This window comes from Ceratotherium simum, chromosome 4 (assembly GCF_057802395.1).
Source record: "Ceratotherium simum simum isolate JZ-2026a chromosome 4, ASM5780239v1, whole genome shotgun sequence".
Taxonomy (NCBI): domain Eukaryota; kingdom Metazoa; phylum Chordata; class Mammalia; order Perissodactyla; family Rhinocerotidae; genus Ceratotherium; species Ceratotherium simum.
The window spans coordinates 13,094,525-13,111,330 of NC_141903.1; the positions used below are offsets into that span (position 1 = coordinate 13,094,525).

The following is a 16,806-nucleotide window of genomic DNA, read 5'->3' on the forward strand; positions in this document are numbered from 1 at the left end:
CTTTGTTTGTTTTTTATTATAAGCATACAAGCCTTTTGTTTGAAATAGCACTCTCTTTCTAAAAGCTAAGAGAATTTGACCAATATATTATGCCTTACCAAGTTTAAATACCAAAGGCAAATTCTAAAGTTTTTCTTTTATCTAAAAGTTTACGTGCTTATAAAAACTAAATATACATCTTCGGCAACTACAAGCTGAAGCAACTGGAATAGGAGATCCTATTCCAGATACTGTAATTTGCATTTGTTCGATCATGTCATTAATTTATAACATTTTAAGTATTTTCTATCCCTTCCTTAATGCACCTGGCATCTTATTTCTGGCTTTAACTGCTGACATATTCTGGGCATAAAGTCCAAAGAGCCCACGATAGACAGAATGACTCCTAAACATTTTTCCTCAAAGGAGCTTTCAAACTCAGAGCCCATCAGGGCACAGAAGGATTTCAAGACTATTTTTGCCAATATCCATTATTTTTCACATTATTCTAGGTTATATTTCATGTCCTATCTAATTCCCTAAAGTGCTTACATCCACTTGGAGTTTTTCCAGAATTCCAACTTTCCATCAACCAAAATAATTTAGTAATGTGCCAACATCACTTGCTAGCTCTCCCTGGCCTCTTTAAAGAAAGCAATGACTAATGAGAAGAAAACTACTTCCTATCTCCTCACCCTGTCTCACTCCCCCCTCCTCCCCTACTTATTCAATCCAAATAATTTTATTTTTAAGTATTTGGAGACAATAGTAGGAATTTCTCTATGCTTGAGAATTAAACTAACTAACCATATAGATGATAGACACATTCTCTTAAGTCCTCTGCATGAGCCTTCAAAAGCATATTTAGCTTTTGGTTCACTTTACTTTTTTTTCCTTCAAATGTAGGGCTGATGATCATTCACAACACCTAGTATGTAGTATTTTTCATCAAATATCACCATATTTGGAGGTTAAGTATATAGATTTTATACCATCAGAAATCTTCTCTTTGAATCCTGGGTCTGCCACTTCTTTGGGCAAATTATTTAGCTTCCCTAAGCTTCAGTTTTCTTGTTTGCAAAATGTGGGAAAATACCAACCTCAGAAGGAAAATTAAATGACATAATCTATGTACAGAACTTAGCATGTGGAACATAACTATAAATGTTAGCTATTATTCTTATCATTTCCAAAAATGTCAGGAAAAAAATCTCATTAATGTCAACATATTAAAAACATAAAAAAACTAGATGAATGCCTACACTTGATCTATAGTTTGGATTTATATAACCTCAAAAAATAGTTTGGGTCATATAAGAGACATGACAATGTGGTTTCCTTGAAAGCAGGGACAAGAGTTCATTCATGCCTAGTTCTATCCTGACAGCCCACCACGAACAAGCTAAATACAGTCCTAGATAAAATGCTCACTTGAAATGATAGTTTCTCTTTACATGTGGAATAAATTCTAAACTCTTTAATATGACAATGAAGGCTCTCATTGCTAAGACTCTGGAGAGCACATGATGCTTCTTGCTTCCTCAGCATCTTAGTTCACCTTCCCAATCATATAGCAGCCTGGCCATTTGGAAGGCTTGATTTCACCCACAACTCCAAGGGGGAGGCCTTTATTCACCTTAGACAATCAGTGTAATTCTACCTCCCTTAACACAGCTTTGGTTTAAGGATGAGAGTGTTCAATCAGGCCTAAGCCAATAAGAATGGAATTCCCCAGCTACCACACTAGTTTCAGGGATGAATATGTGACATAAGTCAGCTAAACCAAGATGAAACACATAACTTTGTTTGATCATTGAATTAGGAGGATCTCGCTCGCTCTCAGGGGGCAAAAATGAGAAAGCATGGAACCTTGTTGTTCTTGACAGCCATTTCTGACAAAAAAGAGAGCTCACCAAAGGGAAGCTGATACCCTAGAAGGCAGGGCAGAGAGATGTAAAGAAAGTTTTTTTAATTCATGTTGTCTAATCACTGGACCAACTCTTACCTGTAGTGTACTTGACCAATACATTTCTTTACTTTTTTAGTCAATTTGAGCATTCTTTTACTTGCAGTCAAAAGTTTGTGAACTCACATAGGCACCAACCAGTCTTCTAGAGTAATGTCCTTCTAGATCTTTCATAAACATTATGGTCCAGCTATATTTGCTGGTTTGCCACTCCCCAAAGACCTCCCACACAATGCTGCCTCTGTATGCTTTTTGAAATAGTTTCCTGTATCAAAAATGCTTTCCTCCTTTATTTTACTCATTCTTCCAATTCCAGCTCAAGTATACTCCCACTTGCAAATCTTTTCATAAACTCTTAGATTAGGCCACAAGTATAGTGATTTGTATCTCTCCATTTCCCATTTTCTAACCTGCAGACTGTCAGTCACTTACGGGCAGGGCTGACGCCACGTTGGTCTATGTGTCTCACCACTGTACCAAGCACAAGGTTTACACTTGGTAACCTCATTGACTTTAACCAAACTAGATGTTTTGGCTACATAGGAAAACTATATTAACAACGGATCTATCTAACAGTTGATGGTGAGGAATTAACATGCTTTGGACATCTACGTGTTAAGCACTATGTTATAGAGTTTTACAAATTCATATGTTATATCATTTAATTTTTATCACAGACTTGGGATTCTCATTTTACAGATCGAGAAACTGGGACTCAGAAAGATAAGTAACTTGTCTAAAATCACAAAGTTTGTGAGGGAAGAGGCCAGAATCAGAATTAAGCATCTAAGTTTGCAATGGGATAGGATCACTCAGTGGGCATACATACATCACAGAATTCCAGACCTGGCTGAATTGGTCCATTTAGTCCAAAAGTCAGAGCAAAAGGATGTTTAGCATTATACAGTCCTCTGTAGTTAAACTGGACCTGTTTCAAAGAACTGAAAGTTTGAGAGGAAATTCATAAGAGCCAATGTGTTAATTTCCCTAACTGAAGTATATCGTTTAAATTTCTATTATTCTTTCATTTATTAAACAAATATTTATTCAGTACCTTGTATGTTCTAGTCTAGGTGCTTGGATACATTACAAAGAAAAATTATACTTCAACAAATTTGATCAACTCAGGGTTGGTGGAGATTTCTCCACACATGAAATGCTAGTACATCAAAAGTTAAATAATAACAAAATAACTTAAAATGTGAATATAATTCTTTGATTTTTTTGAGGCCTCTTATTATTTATCTAAATGGAAATAATAAAAGTGGCAGTTTTATGTAAAGACTCCTTACATTACTTTGGGAGAAGTAATTCACAGAGGTTAGAGGTAGAATCACTCGCCATTTTCCTTTCCTACTTGCCAGAAGGAGTCAAATAATAGAGTTATCCATGGAGGATGTTTTTCAGTTATGTCAACCATAGATTAAGGGAAAATTTCAATGAAATAGTCAAAGCAGAACATTCAAATCTATAATATCATTTTGATCCTTACCTGGGGAAAGGTCTAAGCTGATTACTTCTGTTACACTCCCTTTCTTGTTTTTTCCTAAGATTTCTAAGAAGGGCAAGAAAAAGAAAAATCAGTGTCTTCTCAAATTCTCTTTCTTCAGAGAACTTACTACCTGGACCCTCTTTTGAAAATCAGGCTCAAAGTTACAAGGAATGGATTAATAAATGCAATTTAGGATATAATCAAATCTTACATGGAGAAAGGGGAATTGAAGAGGAAATATATTTAAGTCTTGAAATATAAGATTGAGAGATATATGTCAAAAAAAAGTTTTTGAGAAAAAAGTCTATTGCCCTCAAAACATTAGTTCATCATCAATAGGTTTTTTTCCTTTCTCCTAGCTTTAACAGGAATGCTAAGCTTTCATTCTGAATGATTCTGATTGCAAAGCAGCCTTCTGATTTAATCATTTCCTCTGGAAAGATGCCACTTACTTAACAAGGGTCAAAGTGTGATAGGGGAAAGCAGAAGGCAGATCTAGCTAGAAAATAGATGCCAGTCACACACTGCAATTGAGTTTTATATGCACAGATTTAAAACTGAACAAAATTGGTATCTCTCAAAACTAGATTTGTGAAAACAATTTCCTTGCGGTAAAGATACTGGAAGATTCATTGGTCACATCTAAATAGCTTTACCCAAAGGCAGAAATTTTCCAACAACCTTAATATTATATCTTCATGCCTAAATGCACAATTTTCTTGTGGGAAATTTCATCCACGCTGTAATGAACTAATTCTTAAGGGAATAGCTTTGGAATTTAACACGAAAAAAATTAGAAAGAATGCAAAATTATAGTGTTGGTGAGATGGGAAAGAAATGGGCATTCTCAAAAGCAGCTCAAATGACTTTAACTAGAGTACAATATTTGGAGGACAAATTTTCAACACATATCAAAAATCTTTCAAATAAGCCTATCTTTGATCTAACAATCTCACTTCTGGGAATTTATCCCAAAGAAAGAAATCAGAAGAGGGCCTAGCCACATATATATTTCCATTCACTGGAATACTATACAGCAGTGAAGACAACCTTGGTATTGCTACATATCTGGACATGGATGAATCTTGGACCTACTTCTCTGAGAAAGAAGCAAGTCATAGAAGAATACATACAGGATTATTCTTTTTTTTTTTGTAAAATTCAAAAGCAGGCAAAACCAAACAATACATTAGTTAGGGATAACTAGATGGCAAATTATAAATGAAAGCAAAGGATAATTAAAAATAACATTGAAGATAATAAGGAGAAGGAAAGGCACTCAAGGAGGAAACATCTACGCAGCTAAGACTTAGGATACAAATGTGGAACCACCTGAATTTTTTGAACTTTTGATTCCTCTTCCATAAATGACATCACAATTCTGACATGAAATATGCACTCAATAAAGTGGTTTTGAAAACCAACCTTGTCATCTCAAGGTTTAAGGAAAAGGAGATACTCCCTATTGAAACATTCAGGAGGAGTATAATTAATTAAAAAATACTCATGAGGAAAATATCTATTGATGCTATAAATGTTAGTTCTTCCTCAATAGGTTTGCTCTGCTAGCTTGTGACAGGAAGGCTGAGTGATTAGCAGAATTATTCTTCTTACAGGTAAAGGGATCAGAAAATACATATAAAACATTATGGAACATGCAATGAAGAGGCTATCTTGTGGAAATATTTTTAATGCATTGATAGTGTAAATAGTTCTGTGGTCTTTATTGATCTATACTCTAGATATAAAAGACCTAGACAGATTCAAACCTAAAATATGTTTATTCTTATTAGTATCATGTCATTTGAAAGACAGCAATAGATGGAATCAAAGCAGAAAGATCTGAAATAACATTAAGATCAGGGGCTAAGTGTTCCACGTTAAACAAATGAAGAGATATAAATGAAATAAAAGTGAAATGGGAATTTTCAGGACAGTAAAATTAGTTTAAAATAGTCTTAGAAAAAATATAAAAAGAATACAATATGGTAAATTATAATAGAAATAAAATATATGGAGGTAAAATTTGATTTTAAGATATAAGTGAGAAATTAAACTACAAGTAAGTGAAGTTATAACTAGTAAGTATTAAGTATAATTCCATAAAAATTCTAAATTATAACTGCAGTAAGTAAAGTGGCAGTAGAACTCATATCAAGAACAAAGAAGAAGGTGAAAAAGGTAACAAAAACTTGTACAATGGTGCAAATGTCCATATAATTTTGGAATGGTGTACGATGAAAAGCTGAAAATAGAACAGGAATAGATAAAGGAAAGTAAATAATGACAAAAAGAAAAGGAACTTGAGAAGAGTCACAACTTCAGTGTAGCATGAAATTGAAACATGGCAAAAGGATAATATGAAATTCTGAAAAGGCAAATGACAAAAGTACAAAACACCCAAAATGGTTAAAAAACAAGGCAAAGGTGAAAAGATTTTGGATGATTCTGAAGAATTAAGTTAACAATGCATCGACATAAGTTGAAACATACAAATGAGAACAAATGATTGAACTCTACAAAGAAAATGAATAATGAAAAGCTTCAGGAAGATTTTTGTTAAGCTGAATAAGGTGAGATAAACATCTCACTCAAAAACCAAAAAGAAATAAATGCTTGCTTTAACGGTAGGTCAAAGAGTGACAGAGAAATTGCAGAAACGCTTTTGAAAACATAAAAGGCCAACAGAAAGCTGAAAGTATTAGGAAAAAAAAAAGCTTACTGAGAGAAGGAACTGCTGAGAAAGGCACCTTTCTCAATTATGTATCTGCTTTCTGTTATGAGATGTTGGTACGAAGAATACTACTAAATTGGAAACAATACAAAATGTGATTAAAAAGTTTAAGGATATTTTTTAATATGAGCAATAAACAAATTCAAAGAGAATCAGATGCTAAAGAAAATAAAATTCTATATATTTGGATGGCTGAAAAATTATTAAGCATCCCAATTTGAGACAAGTAGAAATCTGGACCAACCAGTCACAGGCAGTACCTAATGCTTCCAGTATATATTGGATACTTAAAATATAAAATAAAATGAATTGCTGGTACTGTTGGGCATGGAGAACTCTAGGCTACTTCACAAATCCCACCCTACCCTTGTATATATGACTGGACTCTAAATTCATATACTGTTATAACTATATTATGAGGCAATCTAAAGATAGCAGAATATAGGGAATTTATATATACTAAAACAGACAACAGAAAAAAGACAACATTGGGAACCAAAAGAAACAAACACCCAAAAGTTTATTTTTATTTGATGAAAAATTTATCATAAAAGTATTAGTAAATAAGAGGAGATTATTATTATTATAAGAGAGATAAATAGAAAAAATAAAAGAGCTGAAAAGAAAAGCATACCTTTCAAATTTTGTTAATTTTTCTTATCAAAACTTGTTAACATAAACTTAAATCTAAGACAGAGTTCTTGAGATATAACTTAGAAAATACTGAAGTCAGTCTGGAAAGTTAACATTTTACAATCCTGGAAATCAATCACTGAAAAACTGCCTACGGAAAGACCACACAAAATAGGAAAGATCACAAAAGCAAAAGATGAAAAGAAATATCATACATTAGTTTGATAACAAGAAAGGCTGATAATGAGAAAGGAAAGGATGGTTAGAAATCATGCCTGAGATGACACAAGGCTGTATTCCTAAGTACATAAACATCGTTTTGAATCATTTTTCACAAGTTTATACCGGCTGTCGAGAGTTCGTCAATGGGATGAGGTCACCCACTTTTAGCAAGTGGTTGGTAGAAACTGCTAAAAGTCATCTTCGAATTTTACAAGCCTTGAAGAAAGTTTTATTGAGTTAACACAGGAGTTGCCTTTCAAAATTTGCCTGAGGAGTTGAGTCAAACCACGTCTTGATTATCATTTAATCAGAGGTATTTTCAATTTCTACTGGGCTGTTTTGGCAGTATGAACTTAGGTCAGACCTGGGACTAGAATCCACGTGGCTTGACTTTCATTGCAGGGCTTGTTCTGCCTTAACACAAATAAAGTCAGGCAACAAGTGTGAAGATCATCCCTTGAGCCGTAAGTCCAGACAAATGTGTGTTTGAGGAAATGAGATTTTAGAGACACATGACTCTGATACCTTAGAAAGCATTCTCATATACATTTAATTTGATCCTTATAACAACCTTGCGAGATATGTAGAGAAGATCTTAACCCACTATCTCCAATGAGGAAATAGGTTCAAGAAGGTAAGAAAGCTATTCAAGCTAATGAAGAATATGACAGTAAAAATTAAAACCTAGATTTTCTCTAGAACTTCCATAAAGCTACCCCAAAATACTCCCAACATTTTCTCATTCCTCTCTCTCAAAGCAGCATATTAGATTCTTAAATAAAACAGTTAACTTCTTACTCTGAAGAATTTGCATTTGCAGTATTTAAAAAGAATATAGAATTGCCCTAAGTACTTGATTTAAATCTGCATTACTAAGAATTGCATTTATGTATCTGGAATTTAACCATTTTTCTTTTTCTTGGTCAAGAAACTAAAATCTCAGGTTGACATAATTATCGAACATTGGGTGCTCCTATTTTCTGAACCAAGCTCCAGGTCCTCCCTGCTCACATTGCCATTTGAGTTCTCATTCATACGCTTTACATTTGGTACACATTGCCATGCTCTTGAAAGCAATTTTCTTATAGCACAAAAGATTTCTTAAAATGTTACAGTATAATCTAACAACTTTACACACTGTTTAAGAAATATAGAAAAGGGCAACTTGCTCTCATTTGCTTCTCAAATGCCAAACCCATATACAGTAATATAGTTTTATGGAGTGTAGTTTTTTTTTCCTTGGCATTAGACATTACATTACTTTTCAGTGGCATAAACTGAAAACAAAATCACATTACCTGACAAATTTTCAGCAATTTGCCAATACTAAATGTTACTGAGTCCATCAGTACTTGTATATTGAGTTTGTTTTATATGAGTTTTTTTCCTCCCCTATAGCCACTGGTAGAAGAGAAATGCAAAGTGAAAGAAAAACTAGTTTAATCAGTTAGCACAGAATGTAGCTTTCAATGTAAAGAGAAAGGCTTGCTCCACACTAGTAATTTTGTAAAAAGCTCATAGAACATGTTTAGGAACAGGTTCCCAAATTACCTCTGGACATTTGGAGGATTTCTAGAGAGCTAAATGTACATAGAGGATTTTTTTAGAAGATCTCCTTAGATAAGAATCCTATATTCTTATATATTTTTTTCTTATTTCAACAAGATTTATCTTCATATGTTGGACTGTACTTAGGAATTATCAAGGATAGCTGTAGGTCAAGAACCTGTGTACCCCAGCAGAATGGTGGCATCATTAATAGAAACAGTTTTAAATTACATTTGGATTAGGACAGGGTAGGGAAGGTTATGTTTTAAGATTCAGATAAAGGAGCCTGTAGCCAGAATATAAGGGAAGTGGAAAATGTGGGCCATATATTTCACCTGGGCTTGCATATGACTGATAATTGGCTAGGTAAGACAACAGACACTCAATGTTTATTGTACAAGTGGATGGATGAATAGATGGATGTGTCAGTACATTCAAAATGGTGAATTCCAATGCGCAGCTAGAGAAAGGAATAAACTAAAGGTGTTTTTCTTCTTTGTTATGATGCTAGGCAGAATTTTTAGAGATGGTCCACTGCAAATCTTATAGTAATCCTCAGACACCATTCTGAGAAGTAGGCAAATAGAAGAGTTCTGAAGGTGATGTTCTAGCAACCATTTTCACTAGATGTGAATCCAATTGTTTAACCTGTATTATCTACCAAGTCCAAGAATCAGTCTTAGAGAGGGGAAGCTAGGTATTTTAAGAGAGGAACTATAAAAAATGTCCTCCAAATACAGAACAGATTCATTGTATATTCTCATTGAGTTGCATAGAAAAAATAATGTTAAAAAATCTTAGGAGAAAACAGTTCAGGTAGAATATAGGTGTTAATAAGACCCACAGGTATCTTCCAAGACCATATGTTCTTTGGATTGGTAGAAAGCTTAGCCTGTTTTTTTTTTTTTTTTTTAAAGATTTTATTTATTTTATTTTTTCCCCCCAAAGCCCCAGTAGATAGTTGTATGTCATAGCTGCACATCCCTCCAGCTGCTGCATGTGGGACTCGGCCTCAGGATGGACGGAGAAGTGGCGCCTCGATGCGCACCCGGGATCCGAACCCGGGCCACCAACATTGCAGCGCGCGCACTTAACCACCAAGCCACAGGGCCGGCCCTAGCCTGTTTTTTAATACTATGACAATTCCAAAGCACCTTCTTTAAATACCATTGATTATATAAATCCAAAAACCGAGTACATGAGATTTTTAATTTTTCAAGAGAAAATTATATTTATATCTTTATGCAATTAATCAGTAAGTGGGCAAACTAGGCATTAACATGGGTCTATCTAATGCTTCAGAAATGGGTACTAAGTGTGATATTTTAATAATCTAACATAATGCATGGCTTATTATTACAGCTATATATCAGAAATAAACCAAATACAATAAATAAACTCTCCCTGGAATAGAATCTGTAAATTAATCTGTTCAGTAAGCCTCTTACTACAAAGATTTAAAGTGTAATTTAAAAAATTGTTTTAAACAATGGCATGTGTATATTTTCATTTCAAAAATGTCAAATGAGATAAACCAATTATAGTCTTTTTGGATTTTTTCTCTTTGTGCTCGAGAAGTTACTTTCTTCACTTAAAAGAGATCTTCTGATTTTTTTTTTTTTAATTACCACTTCCCAAACTGGTTGATGAATCCTAGAGGTGTAGGATAAGAAATCACAGTAAATCTTCAGCAAATTCTGCCAGATGTGGAAGCAGGGAAGAAAGCTGGCTCATATTTTGGGAGGTGGTCTTCCTTCTATCAAGGTTATTGTGGACATGGCTAAGTAATTCAGGTTAGGGGAGACGTATAAATGTTGGAGAATTTTAAGATGGTCTTGCTAAGGCCACGGGGTCACACAACACCCTTGAGGGTGAGAGAAAGTTTTCTCTTGAAAGGAAGGGATTCCACACCATCAATCATTCTGGGAAAAGTTTAAACCCCAAACTGAAACCAATGACAAGGTGTTGGACCTAAAACAATATTAGGAGAAAAGACAGCCTGACCGGGAAGGTGTGTGAAGCCATCCCTGTGGTTGGGAGAAAACTGTAGCTGGTCATGTGCATGCAAGCCAGCAAGGGTGTCTGAGAGCCAGCGGGCAGAGACCCGCATGTAGTACTTAAAAGGGCTGAGCACCTACTCTGAGCAAAGTGAGACAGGAAAGAGCAGCAGGTGCTCCTAGGAGCCTGAGAGGTGGTGCCAGGAGGGCCCCTTGATGAGGCTAGCTGTGTCCAGGGAAGACAAACTCTTAGCAACAGAGCCAGTGTCCTAGCAGTGAGATGAGTCTGCTGAGTGGAACACAGTGAAGAACCTTTTCCTGAGCATTTGTGCACACTTGTCCTAGAAAACTTTTATTTAGTAATAGCTAAGATCTGAGGTAGGGAATGTGACGGGCCATTGCCAGGAATTAGACTAGTAGAGACTCTGCCACAATCACCTGGGTCCAAAAAGGGAAACATGGTTGTAGTTTGTAGCTAAAGCTAAAGCTCCATAAGACCCTGTAAAGAATCCGAGCCTGGATTCTTGTAACCTACTTGCAAGCCTAGTCTATCTTGTTTATTTACAGCGTTCCTTAGGTTACTGCTAACCAAAATGTGGTCTACAGGCGGGCAGCATCTGCATCACCTGAGAACTTGTTAGAACAGTAAATGCCCAGCCAGACCTACCAAATCAGAATCTCTGGGGAATCCATGTTTTAACAAGTACCCTGGGCCATACTTATGCACACTAATGTGTGAGAAGCACTCCCTTAGACCTTAGCACACCGTGGTGGTTTAAAGCAAGACCTCTGATGCCAGACTGCCTGTATTTGAATCTCAGCTCCACTACTTATAAGCTGTGTGATCTTGGCCAAGTTACTTAACCTCTCTGTGCCTCAGTTTGCTCATCTGAAAAAAAAAGTACCTATCTCAATGTTGTTATGAGGGTTGTTCTGAAGGTTATTTTAAAAAGTAAATAAACTGATATTTGTGAAGTGCTCAAAACAGAACCTGACACACAGTAAGCACATACAACAACTAAATAACTACTCAAAGAACTAAGTCTTCAATTTCCAAGGTACCTATTCTCATTACCTTAGCAGTCTAGAGAACTCATTTAACTTAAGTAGACAATCATTATTGTTTCTACCTATTCTTTGTTATGACTAGGAGAACTTAGACACTTTACTTGAAAATATTTTTTTGCATTCTCTTTTTATATTAGATATTCTTAATTGCTTTTGGGTTGTGATTTTTAGAGCTGCTTTTGAAACTCTGGGATCACAATATAGATATATAAACAGATATTTTATTCAGAAAGCAAAATTGTATTCTTTAAAAAGTTCATATATACACTTCATGAATAGTATTTTTTGAATTTTTGAATAGAAGTTTTTGAATTTTTAAACATACATATATACAACTTGGAGGAGAAAAGGTAAAAAGGATACCCCTGACACCTTCATATTACCTTTCTGCCATCTCCAGGGCTATCTATTCATGGTCAAGGAATGTCATCATATATAATGAGATTAAAGCATTAATGAATGCCCCATCTGTACAGGAGTCTTTCCTCCTAATAAAGTTGCACCTGAGGTTTGTACCCCTGGAGACATTCCTTTGAGTCAAATCATTGCTTCTAGAAAGTTCTTATAAAAATGCTAATATGTCACCCATTAATTTTTTTAAAAGCACTCTATAATTAGGAAGTATTAGATAAAATAAAATACTGATCACCTGGCACAGAATGAAGATGTTAAAGGAACAGGACATAATAAAGAAATTTCATCTGTGAAGTGCACAGGACATCAGACATGGCTGCAGTAGGAAGGAAAGCATGAAAGCTCCCCAGGGATGCTGAGATGGGATATTTAAGTGTGTACATATCATGATGTTTGTGATTACAGACCATCTTGACTACTGACAATTCTTCTCTGGCTGGAACCCCTCCTTTCCATCTCTCTCTTTCCCAAAATCCTTCAGCCTCCCTTTCTGGATTGGTACTACTTAAAAATAAGCAGAGAAAAATCTCACTTTCTCTCCGTTTTTATATTATTATGACAAGGCATTTGCCAGCACCTGTGGAATAGCTATTGTTATTGGGACCCATAGCTTTAATACAATTATGGATTTCAACCCACTCTTTACAGTGTCCCAGGGAAGTTAAATATGGTTCAAGAATATTAAGTGGCTCTAAAAAATAAGATGAATTGTGGAAAAAGAATCATACTTTCAAAAAAAATGAACTTCTAAAAATATTTCTAAAAGTGCAACCTTCATTGATTTTTAAGCAGTTTTATTTCCTCTTCAAAAATGCTGGGGAAAAGTCAATTGGTTTTCTCTGTTTTCTTTTACTTTGCAAAATAATGCTGATTTGAAAAAAAGCCTCAAGTTCTGTGAAATAATGATGTGGTGTGGCTTCTAGCTAATGGTCCCAGTACATTTGTAAATCAGAAGATTTATTCTAGAAGTTGTTAAATAAATATCAGCAGGGTAGATTTCTTTCATTTATTTTGCATAATTACATTCAAAATGGATAGATCTAGCATTTTAAACCAATGCAACCGCCTGCAGGAGAAGGTCTTTTTGTATTCATGGAAACATCAGCATATTGCAAAGACATGTCTTGGTAGGTCAAAATTATTTTGGATATCTACTTACCATCACAAATGAGAATTAGGGAAAACAAAATCCTGTATGGATTGAAAATCAAAATGGCACTTCAGTAATGCAGCGTGTCCTCTAAGTGTCTGAAATTTGTTTTTCTACATGCTTTCATTGTCCATTCTCAAAGGAAATAGGAGGATTCATCCTTTGGAAGATACTTACAGAGGACATTTAAAGATGAAAACGTACAGTCAACTTACAACCAACAAAAAAATGTTTTTTAAAACTGCTTTCTATTCTTTTATCTAACTCCACCCCATCAGTTCTCACTCTCAGAGATATAGACCCCTCACAGTTTGACCCTCGCAATCTTTCTTATAATTAATTTATAGAAACATAAATATTGTCAACCTATATGGACAAAGATCAATTTTAAGTCCATCAACAGTCCTCCCCTATCCTAAGTGAGGTTTTCCTTGAATTTCTCTTGAAAGGTGAAACGAAGCTTTTAGTCTCGTTCTTAAGATTTATAAATATGATTCTATTTCGAAAGAAAAATCTATATGATTCAACACTCAGTTGCTGTCAATTTTCCTCTCGATATTTTTCAGAGGACCACAGACCACAGATTCTAAATTGAGGTCATTTATGAAAAGAAGGCATAACATGTTTCTAAAAGTCAAATTAATTTTATCTCAAATAAATGCTAAATTCCGTTTTCCCTACAAAATTTAGGGGGATGTAATCTTTGCCCTGTTGATACCAATATTTGCCCACTGATATGCTGATGACAGAGACTGTCATATATTTCTAAAGTTGTTCATACCCCTTCCTAAAATAATTTTCAGAAAATTTTTTTCTTCATCAACTTGTCTATTAATTTGTCCAAAACTTTTGGTGAGCTTATTTTCAATCCTTAGGGTGAAATGTATTTACCTACCAAGTATACCATGTCTGGGTCCCATGGTTCCAGGCTTCTTGAAGAGAGTATGTAATACTGGATGTGTGGGAAACAGCTGAATGTTTTCCTAGTGCTTACTTCCAAACATACATCTCAGAAAATGGGAAGTCAGACTTTTAATAAAAATTTACCACTAAGTGAAAGTTAATGAGAAAATAAATGGTGTTTTCAAATATTCCAAGGAAAATACTTATAACAAAGCCCTGACAGTCTCACGGTTCAATGGAATCTCTCCTTTGATTTCTTCCTAAACAAGTGCATGGATGTCGGAAATGCTTCCACGGATGTACACATGCAATATACTACCATCATAAAACACTGAGATGCAGAAGTCAAAAGACAGCCTTGGAAAAAAGATGCAGTGGAGGATTCCTTAATTATTACTGAGTATAAATGGTTAGTTTCACATCACATAGTGGAATAAGTTCACTTAAGCCTGCTTCCAAAGCTTCCATTTAATCAAATTTACTGCTGTCAATGAATTTCCTGGCATTCCAGGACAATATTTGCTTAGTTGGTATAAAGTATGTTAAAGTTTTTTTTTTTTGACGTTTATTCAAATGAGAAGGCAGAGATTATTTCATATCATAACTTGGTACAGAAAGTGTGAGCATGCTTGGTAATTTCTGGATAAGCTGGGGATTTTTTCCTGACTGAATTAGACGTGGACAGTCTGCTATCTGGAACACTGCATAAACAGCATCATAAATACCACAATGGCAGCTGAATGCACGAGATTGTTTTACTTCAAGAGTCTACTGTCATCACAAGTTTCCACTATAATGGTTAGAACATGTATACAAAATTGGGTTTCAGAATATTTCTTGGATTAATAAATGAGATATCTAGTTTTCTTTTGTAATGCAGGTGACTTCATTTTAAAAGAGGATACTAATAACGCCTTTTTGTTTAGCTTTCAGTTCAATAAAGACATTTGTTATAATTTAAAACTACGGAAATAAGGAGAAACTGACAACTACTCTGAATACGTGCTAAAAAACAGTTTTATAATATTTCCTGATGGGGATTCAGCTTCAGTGAAATTCTTATCTACTGCAATTTGGACAGAACACTGACAGACAGTAACTGGTCCATGCAATGAGGAAAAACAGCAACCTGCACATTTTAAGAAACCTTCTGTTAAGGCAGTCCCGGTATAACAAACTCCTCAAAAGAGGTAGGTTTTAACATATACAGTATAGCTTTCCTGAATTTTCCATGCTAATTCTGCAGCCCAAAGGTTTATGTATCTTACGTCAGCTTCCAAACAAAAGATCTTTCTGATGATTTCACAACAAGTTTCCTCATAAGTAGCACTTGGAAATGCTAAAATAAAAAAAAAAGGCTCACAATGTGTGTAGATCAGGCAGAAGAGCTAAAGTTTAATATGTTCTCATTAAGAGGCTATGATCTATTTACCCACATCTGCCATTACTAGGAAAACTTGATGTTTAAAATGCAGGCTGTTGGTTTATTTCATTCTGTGCCCATAGGAAGCATTATTGCAACATGTCCAATAAATTGCAACAACCCTATCTTCCTGGGATTATTATCTGTATTACTGTTGGTAATACTCTTGAAAGAAAGAGCAAATGGGTTGTGGTCTCATCTCTCTCCATTTGCCATTCCCATGGTTAGCAGAGTAACACATGCATATAAAGACATCGTCCCTGAAGGTGCTGTCCACACGACAGTTAAGATAATTTAGTAATACTAATAAAAAAGGCTTCTTGGGTAACAATCCCAAAAGGATCTGTAGCAATATTATGGATTCTTCTTGGCATGTTTTGTCCAGAATATGGTCAGTAACGTCTGGTCTGGTTCTCTCACTTAAACTGAGAAGAAATATGGTCTGGATTCTTCTCACACATCCTAAAAGGTTAGTCAGGAAACTCTGCTGTTATTATGTTACAACTGTTCATTTTGTTCCTACAAACTTCCTTTCTTGGGAGATCACGATATAATTTTATCTAATTCTGACTATTTCCCCTAAAACAAATACAGAGCTAAATACGGAAATTCACCTACTTATAGGCCAGACCTCTCAAAGTGGAGAGAACTGTTTATGATATTAGCTCTTAACACAAAATAGGGAAGTAACGGAGTATTTACTATACATCATTGGCACAAAAATCTATTTATGAAGGTAAATATTCTCATTTGATCTCTTAAGACATTGACACGGAAGATTCATACACCTATTTTGTAATAAGCTAATAACATATAATTATGGATTCATAATGGATAGTTATTATTTAGACTGCCAATTTAGTTGAGTAGTTCTAAATTAGTAACTGACACCTTATTCTTATTTATTAATAATAATAATAAACAACTGAAAAATTTAGTGGCTTATGTTGTACAATTTGATTATATGTCAAGTAAATATTTTCATACCAGATCTGACAGATCAAAGTGGCAAGCATTATCATTATTATTACTATTATCATTTTTACATACATTGTAATATAATGCAAACAGGAAATCAGGGAGTTACAATCAGAGTAAAATTGTGAACATTCTATGTCTTCTAAAAGCCTAATTCATGGAAATATTCGTACAATATTATAAAGATATGTGAACAAGAATGTGTGTCAAAACATTGACTGTAGAAGAGAAAATTAGAGACATATGAATGTCATCAATAAGACTGTTGTGAAATAAATTATGGGCTATCTAGACTATAT

At 34.7% G+C, this 16,806-nt stretch overlaps 1 long non-coding RNA gene across 1 annotated transcript in view; it reads right to left on the reverse strand.

The window, feature by feature from the left end:
- Positions 1-3,447: 3,447 nt before the first annotated feature.
- The window catches only part of LOC147917202 (uncharacterized), a 172,309-nt gene continuing 158,950 nt past the window's right edge, over positions 3,448-16,806 (reverse strand). Inside the window, exon 4 of the long non-coding RNA XR_015552070.1 lies at positions 3,448-3,500. This is a non-coding gene — a long non-coding RNA (uncharacterized LOC147917202). The remainder of the gene's footprint in view (positions 3,501-16,806) is intronic.